This window comes from Candoia aspera, chromosome 4 (assembly GCF_035149785.1).
Source record: "Candoia aspera isolate rCanAsp1 chromosome 4, rCanAsp1.hap2, whole genome shotgun sequence".
NCBI lineage: Eukaryota > Metazoa > Chordata > Lepidosauria > Squamata > Boidae > Candoia > Candoia aspera.
In genome coordinates this window covers 45,366,663-45,381,055 of record NC_086156.1, presented here as the reverse complement: position 1 = coordinate 45,381,055, position 14,393 = coordinate 45,366,663, and positions in this window count along the sequence as shown.

Sequence of the window (14,393 nt, the reverse complement as noted above, 5' to 3'; positions counted from 1 at the left end):
CATATCTACATTTTCAGAATTCAGCACTTTTTTATCAAACTGCTAGTCTAGTAAGAATCTTCTTGTCTTTACCATCTTTTTCACAAGTGAAAAAATATCCACAAAGCACTTCTAAGATTTATGTAAGTGAATGTAGGACTGATTATATGGAAGAAATAGTAACAGAAACAGCAATGGTTGAAATTTGGATAAAGATTTTTTTTTTGTTTACATCTGCTTAGGTTGGGGAAGCAGATTTATAAATAGATTTAGCTATAAGTGGATTACGCCTTGCTGTTGCTGTCAATTCTTCCATTAAGTATATTTGGACTGTCCTATAATTATTTTTTTCTCACTTCTGAGATGCAATGAGAGATTTCTCATAAAGATGTCTTGATATAATATTAAATCCTTACAGTCTTTCTTTTGTTGGTGATAATAACTTTATTTAATAATTTTATTACCAACATAATTCAACTATGGTGTTTTGTTATATTGCATTGATACTTAAGATTTCACCCAACCTTCTAAGGATCATTTTTGAAATACTAAAACATTAAATATCCAGGTTTTGATTCTGGAATAGCCTGAAACTGGAGGAATTCTCCCAGAGTAATCAGAATTACCACAGAAAAGTATGTATGTTTTCTATCTTAGCCACTGGGAATAAGGACATGACACACATCATCCTTGTGGCTGGGACTGAATTCCTTTCTCTTTGTCTGTGACTGACAGGCTAAATTTATGGCTAACAATAGACCTGAGCTGTGTGTAAAGGACAGATAGCTCCAAGTGTCCATTTTTTCTTTCTTTGAGAATGTGGGTTCTTGATGACATGTAATGTGCCTGCTGAAGTGAAAGAAAAATACTTGACAGGCTTTAGGTTGTTCAATTACTTTGAAGTTCAGCAACTGACAGCATACTTTTAAAAATTGGCAAGATGTTGCTTTTCTCCTCATCTTGTTGCTCCTGCCATTTTTGGCCTCTGTATATGGCTTTGGCTCGGGGTTAGCCGGAAGCTGCTTATGCACAAGCAGAGAAAAACAAAACCTAGACTATGTTTCAGATAAGCAGAATGGAGGGATGCCGAGGGCTTTTCTCTTTCCATATCCATATTTAGCTCCAACTTGCAAAACGTCAGTTATATCCTTAGTAATAGTAATAGTAAAGGTAACTTTTCACTGCAATGACAAATCTCGACAAAATAGTTAAGAGCAGAGACATCACACTGACAACAAAGGTCCGCATTGTTAAAGCAATGGTATTCCCAGTAGTAACATATGGCTGCGAGAGCTGGACCATAAGGAAGGCTGAGAGAAGGAAGATCGATGCTTTTGAACTGTGGTGTTGGAGGAAAATTCTGAGAGTGCCTTGGACTGCAAGAAGATCCAACCAGTCCATCCTCCAGGAAATCAAGCCAGACTGCTCACTTGAGGGAATGATATTAAAGGCAAAACTGAAGTACTTTGGCCACATAATGAGCAGACAGGACACCCTGGAGAAGATGCTGATGTTAGGGAGAGTGGAGGGCAAAAGGAAGAGGGGCTGACCAAGGGCAAGGTGGATGGATGATATTCTAGAGGTGACGGGCTCGTCCCTGGGGGAGCTGGGGGTGTTGACGACCGACAGGAAGCTCTGGCGTGGGCTGGTCCATGAAGTCACGAAGAGTCGGAAGCGACTGAACAAATAAACAACTTTTCATTACTTATTTAGCGGTATTATATAAAAGTAAAGGTATCACCTGTGTACTGTATTTTAATTATTTAGTTATTAGATTGCCTTCATTATGGTAAATAATGAATTGAAATAATGTGGCTGAATGAAGCCAAGGCATCAGTAACAATGCAGAGAAACCTGTGTTGGAATAGTTGAAACAATGCCATTTCTGGAAGTTGTGCACAGTTCCCCATCTTTTTTGTTTTATTTTCATAAACCCAAGTAGATGGAAATCCTGTAGTATCTTCTGCATTCTTACCTTTGCCTTCCTTCTCTGGTTTTTGTCCATTTATTCTCTGGCTGAAAAGTTGAGGATCCAACAAAAAGCACATCACTAATTTTCAATTTAGGAAAACCTTTCAAACCCAGTCCTGTACACTTTTTCAGACCCCTTAGAGTCCCAGTGTAGCCCCCGACAGCTATATTTTCTTCCTCCCAATAAAGAAATGATGCCATTTGCCAATGAATAGTCTATCTCCGTCTTGTTTTAAAACAAGGGTGGGGTCATCTTTGCCACACTAAACCATTTCAGGCAGACTGAAGATTATAGCTAGTGGGACAGTGATGCAAAGTTGCTGTCATTCTGTGATGCACATACTGTAGATGGGGCTGGAAGTTTTTGTTTATTTTTTAAAACTACCCTAAGCCTTTTAAAAAGAATTTTTAGAACTTTAGAACTTAGTAGTGGTTACGATGTTGGGATGGGACCAGAGACACTCAAGTTCAAGTCTGTCAGTTCATGGAAATTCACTGGTAAGTTTGGACCACTTGCTACAGCATCTCTCAGTCCAACCTACCTCACAAGTCCCCAGTTTGTTGTGGGGATACACTAGGAGCATTAGGCACATCACCTTGAACTCCCAGTAGAAAGGCAATCTGCAGCGCTGTACCAAGACGGGGGAGTCTGCCTTGGGTGAAGGCAATAAGGTGGGGGGCGGGGGAGGCTAGGAAGGGGTGGGAAACTGGACCTTGCTGCTGCCTGTGGACAGATCAGCTGTTTGGCAGTGGTGACAGTGCAGTAGTGACCGAGGGAAAAGTCTGTCCCTTCAAGCTAGTTTTGATTCCTGGCAACTTTGCTTCATACAGCATACACTGAATAATGTTGTATAATCCTTAGTACCTCTTTAAATCTTGGAAGGCTGTGAAATTTACTTGAATTCACCGTAGGATTGCAGCTTCTTGTTCACCCAAATTCTACCAAGGGACCCAGTCCTGTTAGCTTGCAATAACAAACGCCTGCTGATATTTTGAGGGCAAATAGTTTTTATTAGGCTGGGAAAGAAATAACAGCCTCAATACAATGGAGACTTTCAAAGTGGGTACTTTTAAAAATCCATAACAATATTCTATTTCATTACATTGTAATTTCTTCTACTACAGTTACTCTTTTTTTTCAAGGCACTCATGTGTTTTGCAGCATTAAGGTACTATATCCAGCAGATAGACTTTTAATGCTTCGTGAAAAGATTATTCTGAGTACATGTTCATGTACTGCACTTTAACCAGCATGTACTGGATAACTGCAATTTTGCCAATTTATTGAGCTCTGTCTGAGCAACAGTTTGTGCAGCTGTCAAAAGCAAGCTTTCTGCAACAAGATGGTATATTTTTGGGGTTGAATTATGTTTTGTTTTGCAAATAGTTCTTCAGTGAAAAGTATGACATGGCTGGAAGTAAATAAACAGTTGCAGCTTGTTGTGTTGCAGCTGTATGCATGCTAAGAAAAATTGGTGATTTACAGCTAAGGTTGATACAGGATTATGCTTATCTATAGACTGTTTCTGAGCACAATATGCAACACACAATGCTATTTTCTTAGCAGTTAGAAAAACATTTATAGCTCAATCCTACTGTATGTTTGGGAGAGAAGGAATGAAGCTAAGAAACTGACTATGTGTGCCAATTTACTTATTTACATAACCATGTTTACATTGCCCTACTTCAACAGACTTGAATAATACAGCACAATAAAAAATGGTATGGTTAAATAATGAAAACAATCACTTCCAAATAATTTATAAAGGTAGGCCAGGCTTCCTATCTGCACTAGCTCATTGGAACATTTTATTTTTACTGCCTTTCAAAAGGCAAGCAAGATGGGGCACCTCATACCTTTTGAAACATGGTGTTTCGTAACTTGGGGGATGACACCAAGGAAGCACGTCTCTAGGTTCCTAGTCTTTCCACCTCACAAGGGTGGGGACCTTAATAGTCTATCTTGGGGTAAACATACAGGAAGCCCATTTTCAAATTTGAATGAAAATGTTAAATCTTCCTATGTTTGTTGTTGTTGTTTATTCGTTTAGTCGCTTCCGACTCTTCGTGACTTCATGGACCAGCCCACGCCAGAGCTTCCTGTCGGTCGTCAACATCCCCAGCTCCCCCAGGGACGAGTCCGTCACCTCTAGAATATCATCCATCCATCTTGCCCTTGGTCGGCCCCTCTTCCTTTTGCCTTCCACTCTCCCTAGCATCAGCATCTTCTCCAGGGTGTCCTGTCTTCTCATTATGTGGCCAAAGTATTTCAGTTTTGCCTTTAATATCATTCCCTCAAGTGAGCAGTCTGGCTTTATTTCCTGGAGGATGGACTGGTTTGATCTTCTTGCAGTCCAAGGCACTCTCAGAATTTTCCTCCAACACCACAGTTCAAAAGCATCGATCTTCCTTCGCTCAGCCTTCCTTATGGTCCAGCTCTCGCAGCCATATGTTACTACAGGGAACACCATTGCTTTAACTATGCGGGCCTTTGTTGTCAGTGTGATGTCTCTGCTCTTAACTATTTTATCGAGATTTGTCATTGCTCTTCTCCCAAGGATTAAGCGTCTTCTGATTTCCTGACTGCAGTCAGCATCTGCAGTAATCTTTGCACCTAGGAATACAAAGTCTTTCACTGCCTCTACATTTTCTCCCTCTATTTGCCAGTTATCAATCAAGCTGGTTGCCATAATCTTGGTTTTTTTGAGGTTTAGCTGCAAGCCAGCTTTTGCACTTTCTTCTTTCACCTTCATCATAAGGCTCCTCAGTTCCTCTTCACTTTCAGCCATCAAAGTGGTATCATCTGCATATCTGAGACTGTTAATGTTTCTTCCAGAGATTTTAACTCCAGCCTTGGATTCCTCAAGACCAGCTTGTCGCATGATGTGTTCTGCATACAAGTTGAATAGGTAGGGTGAGAGTATACAGCCCTGCCGTACTCCTTTCCCAATCTTAAACCAGTCTGTTGTTCCGTGGTCTGTTCTTACTGTTGCTACTTGGTCGTTATACAGATTCTTCAGGAGGCATACAAGATGACTTGGTATCCCCATACCACTAAGAACTTGCCAAATTTGTTATGGTCCACACAGTCAAAGGCTTTAGAATAGTCAATAAAACAGAAATAGATCTTTTTCTGAAACTCCCTGGCTTTTTCCATTATCCAGCGGATATTGGCAATTTGGTCTCTAGTTCCTCTGCCTTTTCTAAACCCAGCCTGTACATCTGGCAATTCTCGCTCCATGAACTGCTGAAGTCTACCTTGCAGGATCTTGAGCATTACCTTACTGGCATGTGAAATGAGTGCCACTGTTCGATAGTTTGAACATTCTTTAGTGTTTCCCTTTTTTGGTATGGGGATATAAGTTGATTTTTTCCAATCTGATGGCCATTCTTGTGTTTTCCAAATTTGCTGGCATATAGCATGCATTACCTTGACAGCATCATCTTGCAAGATTTTGAACAGTTCAGCTGGCATGCCGTCTTCTCCTGCTGCCTTGTTATTAGCAATGCTTCTTAAGGCCCACTCAACCTCACTCTTCAGGATGTCTGGCTCTAGCTCACTGACCACAGTGTCAAAGCTATCCCCGATATTGTTATCCTTCCTATACAGGTCTTCTGTATATTCTTGCCACCTTTTCTTGATCTCTTCTTCTTCTGTTAGGTCCTTGCCATCTTTGTTTTTGATCATACCCATTTTTGCCTGGAATTTACCTCCAATGTTTCTAATTTTCTGGAAGAGGTCTCTTGTCTTTCCTATTCTATTGTCTTCTTCCACTTCCGCGCATTGCTTGTTTAAAAATAATTCCTTATCTCTTCTGGCTAACCTCTGGAATTTTGCATTTAATTGGGCATATCTCCCCCTATCACTGTTGCCTTTTGCTTTCCTTCTTTCTTGGGCTACTTCTAGTGTCTCAGCAGACAGCCATTTTGCCTTCTTGGTTTTCTCTTTCTTTGGGATGTATTTTGTTGCCGCCTCCTGAACAATGCTGCCAACTTCTGTCCAGAGTTCTTCCGGGACCCTATCTACTAAGTCCAGTCCCTTAAATCTATTCTTCACCTCCACTGCATATTCCTGAGGAATATTCGTGAGCTCATATCTAGCTGATCTGTGGGTCTTCCCTAATCTCTTTAGTCTGATCCTAAATTGTGCAAGAAGAAGTTCATGGTCTGAACTACAGTCAGCTCCAGGCCTAGTTTTTACCGACTGTACAGATGTCCGCCACCTTTGGCTGCAAAGGATGTAATCAATCTGATTTCGGTGTTGTCCATCTGGTGAAGTCCATGTGTAAAGCCGTCTCTTAGGTTGTTGGAAGAGAGTGTTTGTTATGCAGAGTGAATTGTCTTGGCAAAATTCTATCAGCCTATGTCCTGCTTCGTTTTGTTCTCCCAGGCCATACTTACCTGTAATTCGAGGTGTCATTTGACTGCCCACCTTAGCATTCCAGTCTCCTGTGATGAAAATAACATCTCTTTTAGGCGTGTTGTCCAGTAGGTGCTGCAGATCCTCATAGAACTGCTCTACTTCAGCTTCTTCAGCATTTGTGGTTGGGGCGTATATTTGGATCACTGTGATGTTAGATGGCTTGCCCTGAATTCGAATTGAGATCATTCTGTCGTTTTTGGGGTTGTATCCAAGCACTGCTTTAGCCACTTTACTATTAATTATGAAGGCTACTCCATTTCTTCTGTGGTCCTCTTGTCCACAGTAGTAGATCTGGTGGTCATTTGATGTGAAGTGGCCCATTCCAGTCCATTTCAGTTCACTGACGCCCAGAATGTCTATCTTTAATCTTGACATCTCACCAATAACTACATCCAATTTGCCCTGGCTCATAGATCTTACATTCCAGGTTCCAATGGTGTGTTGATCCTTAGAACATCGGATTCGCCGTTCACCACCAGCACCGTCGGCCGCTAACCGTCCTTTCGGCTTTGAGCTAGCTGCGTCATCACGACTGGGGCTAGTTGAGCTCATCCTCTGTTCCTCCCCAGTAGCATTTTGACCATCTTCCGACCTGGGGGTCTCATCTTCCGATGGTATACCGACATATCTCTGGTTGTACTGATCCATTTAGTTTTCACGGCAAGAATACTGGGGTGGGTTGCCATTACCTTCCCCAGGGATCGCATTTAGTCTGACCTCTCTGTCATGACCTTCCCGTCTTGGGTGGCCCTTCACGGTTTAGCTCATGGCATCATTGAGGTGCTCAAGCTCCAGCACCACGACAAGGTAACGATCCTTTGCGGAGAAATCTTCCTATGGCAAGGATGAATAATATATGACTATCCAGATATTTTTGAACTTCAGGTCCTCTCACTCCAAGTCAGTATGGCCTACATGGTGATGGTAGTTGAAACCCAATCCCATAGATGAGGGCTTAGGCAGCTTGCAAAACAAATGGGCTTAGGCAGAACACTTTTTCCCAAATAGTGGGGTCCATCACTACAAGGTACAAGATGCTAAGGCAATCCTATCCACCCAGAACAAAGTAGAGGAGGATCCTAAGGAAGTGTGCAACTCTTATTCCTGTATCTCTGTATCTACTTTATATAAAGTAGATTCTAATCCTCAGAAATTTAACTTTCTTCCTTCACTATTCCATCTTTAGGACACCTGCTGGTCTTTTTTTATTGCAGGGTGGGCAATATTGTTTGCATGGCACCCACTTAATTTTTAGGGCTAGATTGGATGATGCTGAAAAGTGGGCTGGACTGGTTGGAATGTTCCATTTGTTTAGATTTAGTGGGTTGGTGGTTTTCTACATTTTGTTTTTTATTTCATTAAGCCTTTTTAAAACATTGTTTTCTTCTCATAATAACATAAGACCATGTAGTCAATTTTCAGCAAACGTATCACCAGCATTCATGCCACTGAAACACATCAGTACTCATTTAATTTGTTTTGCTTGGTTTATCACATTCATATTCTATGTTTTGTTCAAGGAGCTCAAAATAGCATATATAGTTTGCCTTTTTCTTTCTCACATATAGATATTCCTCATTCTAACCACAGTGGCTGGCTTGGCACAACATACTGACGCATATTTTGTTATGTCTATTGTGTAAAGCTAGCCAATGTAATATCTACCACACCCCCTCTGTCATTATTGTTTAATATTTGTTTAGATTATTTTAGTTTTAAAAAATCCAGAAACTGTGGTTGGTTTATGGCACAGTATGCTGTGATGCCCAGACAGTTGTTTTAATTTGGTAAACTCTGCTGAATTTGTTAAACACAGACTACCATCTTTTGTGAATGAAGCTATTCCCCCTCCATGGCTTTGATTAAGTGGTAATTTTGTCACCTACAGTATCCTACAAAATGGAGAGGATTCTAGTACTCTCCAGATTCTGTGGAAGCATAGGGAAATGATGGAATTATTTTAACCAATTGTGAAATGTAAGACTATTTCTCAAGCAATAACTTCAGTAGCCCAAGCCTTTGTGTAAATATGCCTTCTTATTAAAAAGCTAAGCTAAGACAGCAATCAGCATCCCAGGAGGTAGCTAGAGGCCAGCCATTTTGTAGGAGCCCCCACAACATGCCCTGAGAATTCCAAAAGTGCTCCCTGAACCCCAAAGCTTGCCTCTCCCTAGCTGGAGCATCCCTGCTTATCTTAGTCATCAAAGCTTAAGAACAAACCAGTTCTTTTGCTGGTTATGAGGAAAATTTGCCATGTCAGTTCCAGCTATGTGTTTGATGGTGATACAAATAATTTGGTTGGAATAGGCAGGACAGTTCCCCTTCAGCTTGGAGATATAACCACTGATGGCTTTCTTTCCCTTTGAGTTGAGCTGAATTAATATGGCTTCTTCTATTAAACATCCAATATCTTTGTTTCCTTTTAGTGTGTCTCCTCAGTGTAAGTTCATATTTCAAAATTGATTTTATGGTAATCAGCCCTTGGTGCTGATTAATAAGGGTATTTCCATTTATAGGATTTGCCCTTTGCTCTAAGACCTTCTACCCTTGTTGTCCAATTACTTTAGCTATGGCAAGAGGTTTTCCTAGTATTAACAATTATGCAGTTGGTAATTCTTCTCATGTTGTTGTCTCACTAAATGTATCAATGGTGCTCATATTGCAAAGAGGTGTTTTTGTTTCATAGATGTCATTTTAAATAACTATGCCTGACTCTGACTTCAGCTGCATAAAGATAGAAGTACAACAGGAAGAATTAATTTTTCATGGCATTGGCCTTTTCTTTGGAAGGCTGTAGTTCACTTCTTGCCTTTTCATAATAAGCAACAATATATATTCCATTAATTGCCGACAGTTTATATTTTCCTTTTATTAACAGAGATAATTTTAATACGCTGAAGCATTATCACCATAGAGATAGATCACACCTAGCCCATAAAGGATACTTTTTAAGCTCTCCTTTATATAGTTGCTTTGATTAGTGAATGATAAAAGACCTGCTGTCATTAAAAAGCTGATACTTGTTAAAATGTTAGAAAATGTTCTGCAGATGAACACTTTTTAGTGAGAATCTTCAAGTACAAGCTTGGAAAAATCATTTTAAAGCACATTAATACTGATGTGCACAACTTTCTAGCAGCTGAGAACTGTACTTAACCTTTTGGGAGAAAGGATTGCAGCAGGGACAGTGATGAAGATTGGCAAGGCTGGGTCATACCAGTGAATGGAGCCCAGAATGACTTGGTAAAAGATTATTTTGGTCTACTTTAGGGTGTACACTCATTTTTATCTGTTTCTTGCCTCAAAATTACTGCTATTTTTTTTGTCCATTGTGGCGGAAGGGTACTCCAAGGATTGCAGTAAGCTCCAGGACTCCTCTACATATCAGAAGTTGCAACAAGGGACAGACTACAGTTCAATGCACGTTTACCTAGGAGTAACTTAATTAATTTCAATGGAATGTACTGTACGTTTATGCCAAAACACAAGGGATTGTACCTTAGATCATTAAATCAGAGCAGGAGAAGCATAAGCAAAACTGAAACAACAACAACAACAACAACCTGAAGACAAACAGAAGTAAGAGCTCATGTGAAACTGAAGGTAAAATTGCATATTACATCTTCAGGATGCCCAGATCTTTGACTTCGGGTGGCTGAGTAATGAGAGCACAGAAATGGCTGTTTTCATAAAATAGGTCCTTTCCTTGCCACTTTCTTCTTCTGAGCTCTTTATCTCAGAGCCCCAGATTGATTTATTTCCAGACTCCAATCCCAGCTGATAGGTTGATAGCCTGTGACCATTTTAGATCTTTAACTAAAACATCTATTTATCTGCCACTGTCTGCTGTCCAGCTCTGAGCTGGATAAGTGACTGGGCACACAGAGAAACAGCCTGTTCTTCTTTAAGGCTTAAGCACCTCTTGGAATTTTATACATACAGTACACATATTCTGTGTGTGTTTGTGTGTGTGTCTACCTTTGCCAGTGTACACTTTTGCTCAGATATGAGGTAATAAAGAAGTTCAAAGGCAACCATCAGTTCTATGGCTTTGTGAAGAACAAATATACTAATAACACTGAGTAGAAAAGCTAGATTTCTTACCTACCACTGCAGAGTAGCATGAAAAGTATTCAGCAAAGTTGTTCTACTTAGAAAATTGGGAGTCTTTGTCTATGGACATTTTTATAGATTCCTTGCACATGTGACTGGTAGCACTTTGTCTTGTGTTTCTGATAGCTTCGTACCCTACAGAATTAGAGTGTCAGAAATTTAATTTTTACAAAATAAAGTATTAGATATTATAGTAAGACCTGCAGCATCCAAATTAGGATATGTAAACTTTTCAAAGATTCTGAAAGATGGCTTATGAATAAAAAAAAATGTTCACAGCAGCAACAAGCTGAAAATTTTCTCAGAGATGCTGAATTGCTGCTTCTGAACTGCTCTATAAACCAGAGGATCTTTACAATTATTTTATTTTTCCCCCTTTCCTCCAAACCAGTGGTACCATTTTATTGCAATAGGTCTTTTGTAACACCAATATAAAACAAGAATTTATGGCCTCTTGGATAGCCCAGTACAACATTTACCCTTGGTAGCAGTATGGACCTGCCTTTCTGCCTGGTTGATCAAGGAAGTATGATGTTGGATAGTCACTACTTGAAGCTGAGGCAGATTGAAGTCACTAATATATTCCAAAATGGTTGATTCCTGAATAGATCTAACAGTTAATTTTTCAGACATACCTAAAGTAGGAAAATGGTTAACATGTTGCTTTGCCTCATGTTTTCCTTCTTAACAAATACACAGTAATTACTATGAGAGGCAGGTGGATCAGAGTACAACATCCATTGGAGCTGGCCATGGTGCTGAATCAGGTACCAGCTTGCTCCAGCAGGTAACATTTTTTACAGCACACTTCTGCAAACTTGATGAAAATGATTGGGGTGAGATTTGTCTTTCTTGATGGGTGCTTTTTATAACATCTACAGAAAAGATTGATTGGCAAAATCTCATTAAGATGAATTGAACTTCCACCTCAAAGTAGAAAAAACAATCATGAAATTGCTTCACTGTATAGCAAACTACAATGCTATTCCATTCCAGCTATGTAACAATATGTCAGTTTCTTAAGCTGGACTGCTTTTGTGTGGGTATAGTAAGTTTTGGTGATCTAAGCTGGAATCTTTGGTAAAAGTCTGAATAGCAAAGCAGCCAAGAGACTTACAGGTCTTAGTTCAAGCCTCACTTCATTATGGTAGATTCTCTGACTCTGAATAATTAATGCTATGATCTTGAATTTCATAAGTAGAATGTCCTCATTTGATCTTAAATATACAGAAACCTATGTGAACTTAGGCTGCAGTGATAAGGTCTTTGAATAAATTGCTTAACCTCAGTGATTTGCCATCTGTAAAATGAATTGATAGGCAAGGCAGAAAAATGAACATGGGAAAACTATTTGTGGATCATCAGAATGAAACTTCTTGCAAACCATTGTTGTATTATAATTGCATTGAAAAAGAAAACTAAAATTAATGTTTGCTTCAGTGGATTTCAGTCATTAGTATGCATGAAAATGTATTGGCCTTGCTCTGACTGATGATCTGCTGCATACTTTTCTGCAAATACAGCACAGCATTAAAGCAATGTTTTCAAACATTATAACAGTTTTATATTATTAAAAATTATTATATATAGCATAGTTGGAATTAAAGTAACTAGACATCACACCAACTCCAACATTCTTTAATTACAAATATGTATCCATTCTTCTTCTGTTAGAACTATTTATTCTAGAAACTCAGAAGATAAGGAACTTCAAGACAACTGAAGGACCAGGTCTCAGATGTATTTTTCCAATAAATCAGGACACAGTGGCTAAGTTATTTAAGTGGCTATAATAATGATCATGTCTTGAACATTTCATATTAAGCATCATATGTGAGTCTGTCCTTGAAAAATATTCAGAAACATCAGCTAGCCCAAAATGTGATGACTGAATATTATTGAGCGTACATATACCGTAATAACCAGTCTTGAAACAGTTGCATTTCATCAAGTTTGCAGAAGTGTAATGTAAAAAATGACATCTGCTGGAACAAGTAGGCACCTGATTCAGCATGATGGCCAGCTCCAATGGATGTTTTACTCTGGTCCATCAGCCTCTCACGGTGACTACTGTGTATTTGTTAAGAAGGAAAATGTGAGGCAAAGCAAGTTGTTAACCACTTCCCTACTTTAGGTATGTCTAGGCTAGTTTATTTCTGAGCCCAATTAAAAGTGCAGGTTCTCATGTATAAAATCATGATCAGTTTGAGGCCATGATACCTGAAATAAACCTGCTTTCTTCAGTATGAACTTACACAAAATGTATGTAAATGACACAACATGCCCCATCTCCTTTAGAAGAGAGGGTGGTGGGAACTTGAGACAAACCTTTTGTGCAGCACCATCCTGATTTTGAAATTCTTTTTAGGTTCATCCAATGTCTCTGGAATAAGATGGTTGATGCAAACAACATTGTACCACCAAGCTTTTAACAAGCTCTCTGCTACTGCTATTAATTCCTGGTTTTTCTCTGTTCTATGCTTCTTTTCTTCAGTTTTGGGAAAGTATGTTCTCTATTCTTGTTACTGTTTCATTTTGAGCATGCATCTCATTGAATGGACTGATCCAGATAAACATATTGTTAGGAAATTAACCCAAAGCATATAGCTATATTTTTATGGTGAAGCAACAGTTCTAAGGTATAGTAAACATACAATATTAATATTTTAATATTTATTCTAAAATACCCCCCCACATGAGTAATTTGTTTAAAAATCCACTGTTAGTCCATGCAGGAGTCTGGAGGAATGGCATGTCAGATGGGAAAGTGAGGAGTGGGCAAGCTGGAAGCAAGACAAATAATTGGTTGGAGTGAAAAATGTAATAACAACAACAAAAAAATGCTCAGATTGAGACAACGTTTTATTATGTTCTAATTTTAGAACATTACAAAAGCAATAGCATGAGATTGCCATCGTGCTGTTCCTCTCCTGTTCTGAACTATCTTCCACCAATTGACTCATTAGTATAGGGCATGGAGAATTGGTTTTTACCTGTTTAGTTCCTACTTCGTGTGACAAAATTGGACAAATTAACTAGGGATTGCATTATAGCCTTTTGTTACATTATAGCATTAATTACTAAGATGTTGGGGAAGTGAAATGCTGAAACATATAGCTTATAGTGCAATTACATGCACAATTTGCAGAAATTGATCTTACTGAGTACAGCTCGCTCTCACATAGGGTGCATAGGATTATTTATTTATTTAATTTTTATCCCGTCTTTATTATTTTTATAAATAACTCAAGGCAGTGAATATACAGTAGCTAATACTCCTTCCTCCTCCTATTATAGTTTTACAGTGCAAGCCAATGCCTGTCTATAAAAAAATAATCCCCACTGGCTTCAGGGGAACTTTCTCCCAGATAAATGTATTCAGGAGTGCAAATTAAATTAAGTTTTGCAAGCCACATTCTGGAAAATAGAACTATTTGAAAATCTTTCAGTAGAAAAACTTGGTATATTTGAGTTACTTCTGCCTGTCCACTATAGCTGCCCAATTGAGTTAAATCTGTGGAGAAACTCTATGGATGCCTGTTCAAATAAATTTCTGTTTATCCATTCCTTCTTGGTTGTCATTTTCCATTTATAGACAGCATGGATATGTTGTGGGAGGTTCAGAAACATACCAAATTATCTCAAAAAACTAAAAAAAAAACCCTCCAAACCACTTTTAAGTAAGGCAGATCTGAAATTTCAGGGCCAGACCACTATGTTTTAATCTGTTTTATATCAAAATCAATTCATATTTGTGGACAAATATAATTTTGATAACTCAGTGTCTGTATTCACACAATACACAATGATACAAACTAATGTAACATTTTCTTTCAGTCAAGCTAGGTTCTTGGTACTATATGAATAGTCCATGTTGTTTTTTTGACAATGGTGTGGAAGTTAAGCT